Below are 6,996 nucleotides of genomic sequence, written 5' to 3' on the forward strand. Positions count from 1 at the left end.
TTTTGCTTGACTGCAGGAGTACCTACTTATGCTGGAGTCACAAAAGAGATTCTCATCGACTCAAAGGTTACGACCGAAGCTGACATTTGAGGACCGAGCTGCCATTGAGGTTATGGGTTTGATATTTATTCTGTATGTGCCTGAGTTTTGGGCGACCATGGGTTTGCTGACTACACTTGCTGAGAGATGGCATTATGAGACATGCACATTCCATTTGTTGATGGGGAGTTGATACCCTATGATCGAGATGGAAACAGGGAGGCACTGAGACGAGTGTTCCAAGATCCGGGACTGGAGATGACAGCAGGACATGTGGCTTGGCACACCATGACACAGATAGGATTAGTACTACTAGCAGTACTGGGAGGAGTGATCAGTGGGTTCCTCTGTCTAGATAGGGTGACACGAGGCTTGACAATGGGATGGGGGAGGACACTAGAGAGACCTATACTATGGAGCAATGCCACCAGATCAGCGGACTAGGAGCTTCCGTAGACCATCACGGACAACGATGACCACTAGAGGGAGAGACAGGAGACAAGCATCTAGCGATGGGGCCATGGGTCCTCCACCACCACTAGATAGAGGGGGCATGAGAGATGATCCTGGGGTGGGTCTTTCCAGGGCTCAGACTCCATCAAGGCCAGGCAGCTCCGAGGGAGGGAGTTCATCATAGCCTTAGAGGGCTCCCTATGTATCAGTTTTGTACCATTTGTTATGATGATGTAGACACCTTTGGGTGATTGTAGCCATATGATTTTGACATCATTGTATCATGACACTTATGATTATATATATATGAGATGATTCATCCTTGCGGCAGCTATATGCATGTGTACCTATGTGATGTGATGCATGATTCTATGTGATGCTTATGATATGGATGCAAATATGTACATAATGAAATGCAATATTTTTGTTATTTTATGCTTTTATATGTTACGCCAATGAAAATGTGAATATATGAAATGCAAATGAATATGATAATGCAAATAATTATTTACATGATGAAAATGTAAAATGTGCTAATATGTGTTGTGTGCAGGATGTGATGCAATTGTGATACCTATATGTATGTATGAAATGCTTAATATGTGGTAATGCAGGTGCAACTACATGAAATGCAAATATTTTTTGTGTGTCATTATACTCAGTCATGTTATAGCAGGCTACATGGACTCAAGAAGGATGATGGAAGTCAATCAAGAAGGGGGGATGAAAGATAGAAGATATGGAAGTGAAAGAGCTTCTTGTGCGTTATCATTATTGAGCTTTATTATGACAAAATAAGTTATGACAATCGAGGCATATGTTCGACCCAGAGAGTCATTGTACCTGTTTGCATGGAGATAAGACAGTCACAAACAAGGAATGCCCCAATTCACACTAGACTCACAGTGTCCTCATATCCTTGGACAAGTCATAGCATTACTAAGAGACAATCCACAGAAAGAAAAAGAAAAATAGGTGACGATACCCCATCCTCGCCTTTCTAGTCAAAGATATCCTGGAGATAAAAATCTTTAGTCAGAGACATCCTGGAAAGCTAAAAGACATGTCACCAAAAAGATAAAATCAAAAGAAAACCAAGACTCGACACCAACATCCACTGTAGTCCTCAAGTTTAGTGTCTCTTGTCACTCGTATAAGTCTTATTTGATTGTGGTCACAATGTTTACTTTCACAAAAGGATAGATAGCACTGAACCATAATGTTGTCTGAGTCTGTTGAAAGATTTGATTTGTTGGAGCCCATTGTTGCTATTGTGTCTCATCTGAAACTGACTAAATCCATGAAACTGATACTTTATTACAGAGAAGACAAAACTTTATTGCGGATTTGTGATGCAAATGTTGCTTTATTGTGGATTGTGCGCGGATAGACTGAAGAAGGTTGGAAGAGACTATACTCCTCGAAACATGTGATGCTCTCAGTTCTACACCCATTACGAAACGTAGGATTTGCTTTAGCCACAGATAGGAGTTGATTTATTATGGATGGAAAGGGTGAAAATGAACGATTATTATGAATGGCTAACCAATCTTAGGTAGATCAATAACAAGCCATGATGGGAATGGGTAAGTTTATTATGAATGGATAAGTTATGAGTGTGTGCAAAGTGAAGGATGAAATTGAATCCTGAAGGAGGGAGGAGCAATGTCTCTACACATGGCGTCGGTGATCTGGTTTTCACCATGGTACTTGCCTAGGGCGCCACCGAAGTGGTTTTCACCGTTGGATGAAATGTTTTTCTTTACTTTTTCATTTTTGTTTTTTTTCATTTTTCATTTTTTTTTTTTTGTATTTTTTTTCTTTTTTTTGTATTTTTTAAAATGGGATACTTGGAAGAGCTATGTGTAAATCCTACAGAGGTGCATTCTATTGATAGGATCTTCAAAATTTTCACCCTGTGTGGTTGAGAGCTGATACGCACTATATCCATATGTTGTTGTGATGATGTAGGGACCAAGCCAGTTTGGTTCGAACTTGCCCTTCTTCTCTCTGTCTTGCTGATTTTTAGGATTTTCTCTGAGAACTAAGTTGCCTACCTCAAATGTGTGAGGCTTGATTTTATGATTGTAGCTGCGACTCATTCGTTGTTGATAAGCCTTGAGATGATTAAAAGAAGTTTGTCTTCATTCATCCAATAGTTCAAGTTCTTGTAAGCGAGAGACCCTGTAGTTTTCATCACTAATAATGTTTTGCAAAGAGACTCGTAAAGAGGGTAACTCGACCTCAATAGGCAAGATAGCTTCAGCGTCGTATACAAGTGAATAGGGTGTAGCTCTTATAGGCATGCGAACGCTTGTGCGGTAGGCCCAAAGTGCGGGATTAAGTTGGATATGCTAATTACGGCCAGCGTCGTCAACTGTCTTTTTTAAGATTTTCAGGATTGTTTTATTAGACACCTCAGCTTGACCGTTACCTTGGGAGTAATACGGTGTGGAAAAACGATGGGTAATATGGAAGCGGTCACAAAGTTCCCTAACATCCTGATTTTTGAAGGGACACCCGTTATTGGTGATGATGGAAACAGGAATACCGTATCGACAAATGATATAGTTGAGGATGAATGTAGCAATTTGTTTTCCAGTGACTTGTGTGAAAGGCACAACTTCAATCCATTTTGTGAAATACTCCATGGCAGTGTGTAAAGACCACCCCTATTTTCATTTTGAAAGAGACTTGCAAACTACTATGTGATATCAATTAAATTGCTTAATAATCAACATGGCATTTTATCAAACACTTGACAAACATACAACAATATATGCAAACCTAAAACTTCTTATTTGTTGTTAAATATTGATTTGCAATATCAATGTGCACATTCAACTGCCTTATGGGCTGCGACAATGATTCAGGTTTGTATTCAACAATTACAATGCTTAGTTATGAAAATATGATAGAAAAAACCTGGAATTGAATGTTGTAGTGGTCTGCAAATGTAATGGTAGCCTTCCAAACTTCTAATCAGCAGGAAAAACAAGTAAACTTCATACCAACATTGTTCATGCACTATAGCAGCACTATTCATGGTACTGTAGCATTTTTACTATTCACGCGGCACTGTAGCAAAACACTATTCATGCAGCACTGTAGCAAATCACTATTCACACGACACTATAGCAAAACACTATTCACATGGTACTGTAGCAAAAACACTATTCACGTGGTACTGTAGCAAAAACACTATTCATGCGGTACTGTAGCAAAATCACTATCTTCAAATCTGCACTTTCAAACCCCTATAAAAACTTCATGCGAGAGCACCAGATGAAGCCCAATGTGTTTCTTGAATGAAAACACCATTAATCCTCTTGACTGTGTCTTTCAACAGCGAAGAGAATGCTAGCAAAGAGAGATTCCGTCCTCCAAGCCCAATAATCAGATCTCTACGAAATCCAACAGCATAACATTAATCTCATCCCAGCATACCCCCAAAAGAGAGCTCTCAACCTCCATTTATATCTTCTTCTTGGATGCAAACACTTCATTTCCTAAATGTGGGATAATACATTTTAGAATAAAATATTATTTCCCACAATGTACACATTAAAGGGAACTTTTAATATTTTAAACATTACTTTATATTCCCAACCTTATAATATAACGATAAAGTTAAATATTTAATTTAACTTTACACTTTATTGTTAAATATTAAAACATTGTTGATAATCCCTTTAAATCATTGTCGCCTTCAAATATTTTTTACTGATAATTATGCCAATCAGGGAAACACTAAAAATTTCAAGTCACTGCTTGGAGACTAACTTACTATAAATAGTAAGTGTCTAGAAACCCTGTCAGAGCAGCACCGATTGGCCTGAAACTGAAAACACCTAGGCCAAAACACCTTAGGATCCCACCAATGTCCTTGTTAGCTTTCGGGACTGTCTCAGAATAGGCTAACGACACCCCATATCATGTTGCACTAAAAAGGGGACATTACAGTCTGTCCCCCTTGAAATTGCTTGTCCTCAAGCAAATTCGGTCCTGAATGTTGCAATACCTGCTCATTCTCCCATGTAGCATCCTCATCTGGCAGGTCTCTCCATTTCACCAAGTATTCCTTAACAATTCTGTTCCTGAGTGTCATTTCCCTGACATCCAGAATAGCTTCGGGTACTAACACAAGCTTCTCCTCCTCATCCAAAGGGGGTAAATCTGCAGAAGGCACTACACTCTGACCAATGGCTTTCTTAAGCCTAGACACATGAAACACATTGTGCACCCGACTGCCCTCTGGAAGCTCAAGCTCATAGGCGACTTCGCCCACTCTGTGAATCACCCTATAGGGACCATAAAATCTAGGCTTCAACTTTTCAGCTCTGCTCTTCTTGAGTGATGACTGTCTATATGGTTGTAGCCTCAAGTAAACCATATCCCCTACCTCGAAACTGCGCTCTATTCAGTGTTGATCAGCATACAATTTCTATTGATTTTGGGCCTGCTGTATATTCTCCTTGAGCACTTTCAGGATGTCCTGACTATCCTGCAATAAGTTTTTGGCTTTGGGCACTATGTTGTCCCCCAAAACTAAATCCATGAAGCTAGGTGCATCATAACCATAGAGTGCCATGAAAGGAGTCATCCTGATGGACATATGATAAGTGGTGTTATAACAATACTCTCCCATATGCAACCATCTGACCCAAGCCTTTTGTTGTGTAGTTACATAGTTCCTCAAATATCCCTCCACCCATTTATTCACAATCTTTGTTTGCCCATCTATCTGCGGATGATAACTAGTGCTAGGTGTAAGATTCGTACCACACAACCTAAACAACTCCTGCCAAAAAGCACTCATAAACTTACTATCCCGATCACTGACAATGAATCTGGGCAACCCATGTAACTTGAAAATCTCTCTAAAGAAAAGATCTGCCACCTGTGCTACTGTGTAAATGGATGGAATAGCAAAGAAGTGAGCAAACTTCATCAAGCGGTCCACCACCACATAGATGCAATCCCTTCCCTGCACTCGTGGTAAACTAGTGATGAAGTCCATCGAAATACTTTCCCATTTCCTATCAGGAATGGGCAAGGGCTGTAATAAACCTGCAGGAAATGTGTGCTCTCCCTTATTTTGTTGACAAACCGCACACTCCCTGATATACCTCTGAACATCATCCTTGAGCCCTCTCCATGAGAACCGCTCTCGGATTTGCCTGCAGGTCTTGAAGATCCCCGGATGCCTAGCTATGGGTGCAACATGAAATGCCTTCAGTATCACCTCTCTCAAATGTGATGACGGAATCAAATAAACCCTGTCTTGAACCCTGATCAATCCATCTATCACCTCATAGCGATCATCCTGTATAGTACTTGAAATCAATCCAGAAGCCCAAGCATCTCCGACATACTCTGCTATAATCCGATCTCTCCAATCTCTTGAAATCTCTGCCAGAGCACATAAGTGAGGTCTCTAAGATAAGGCATCAACCACCACGTTTTTCTTACCTTTGACAAACTCTATGTCAAAGTCATAAGCCTGCAATTTAGTAACCCATTTCTGTTGCCGGTCATTAAGATCACGCTAGTTCATGAAGTATTTAATATTGTTGTGATCAGTTTTGATCACAAAATGCCCACCTACCAAATATGATCGGAATTTGGCCAATGCATGCATTATGGCCAACATCTCTCGGTCATAGACAGAATAACTCCTTTCAACTCCCCGGAGCTTCCTACTCTTGAATGCAATGGGATGCTTCTCCTACATCAATACTGCTCCAATCCCATCACCCGATGCATCACAATGAAGCTCAAAAGGCTTCGTGAAATCTGGTAGAGCTAGAACTGGACATGAAGACATTACCTACTTGAAATGCTCAAAACACCTCTGTGTTGCCCCTATCCACACAAAGGCCCCCTTCTTGGTGAGATCTGTCAAAGGCGCTACAGTCTGTGAAAAACCCTTAACAAACCTTCTGTAGAATCAACAAAGACCAAAGAATCCCTTAAGCTGTGTGAGGTTCATAGGAGTAGGCCAATCAACTATAGCTCTAATCTTTTTAGGGTCTACTCGAACTCCATCTGCACTAATAATATGCCCAAGGTATAGTAATTATGTCATACCAAACTCACACTTAGACTCCTTGGCATATAAAGACTCTCTCTCTAGGATAGATAATACCTCCTCCAAATGTTGTGAATGTTCCTCCCAGGTCTTACTGAAGACCAAGATGTCATCAAAGAAGATCAAGACAAATCTCCTCAACTGCTCCCTGAATACCTGGTTCATACAACTCTGAAATGTAGCGGGTGCATTGGTTAGTCCAAATGGCATAACCATAAACTCAAAGTGGCCATAGTGACATCGAAAGGCTATTTTCTCAATGTCCTCTACTCTCATCCTGATCTGATGGTATCTGAATCGCAAATCAATTTTGGTGAAGCATGCCCCATGCAACTCATCAATCAGCTCATCAATCCTAGGAATGGGATACCTGTTTTTAATTGTTTTCTTATTCAGTGCCCTGTAATCGATGC

This window comes from Cryptomeria japonica, chromosome 10 (genome assembly GCF_030272615.1).
Source record: "Cryptomeria japonica chromosome 10, Sugi_1.0, whole genome shotgun sequence".
NCBI classification, from domain to species: Eukaryota; Viridiplantae; Streptophyta; class Pinopsida; order Cupressales; family Cupressaceae; genus Cryptomeria; species Cryptomeria japonica.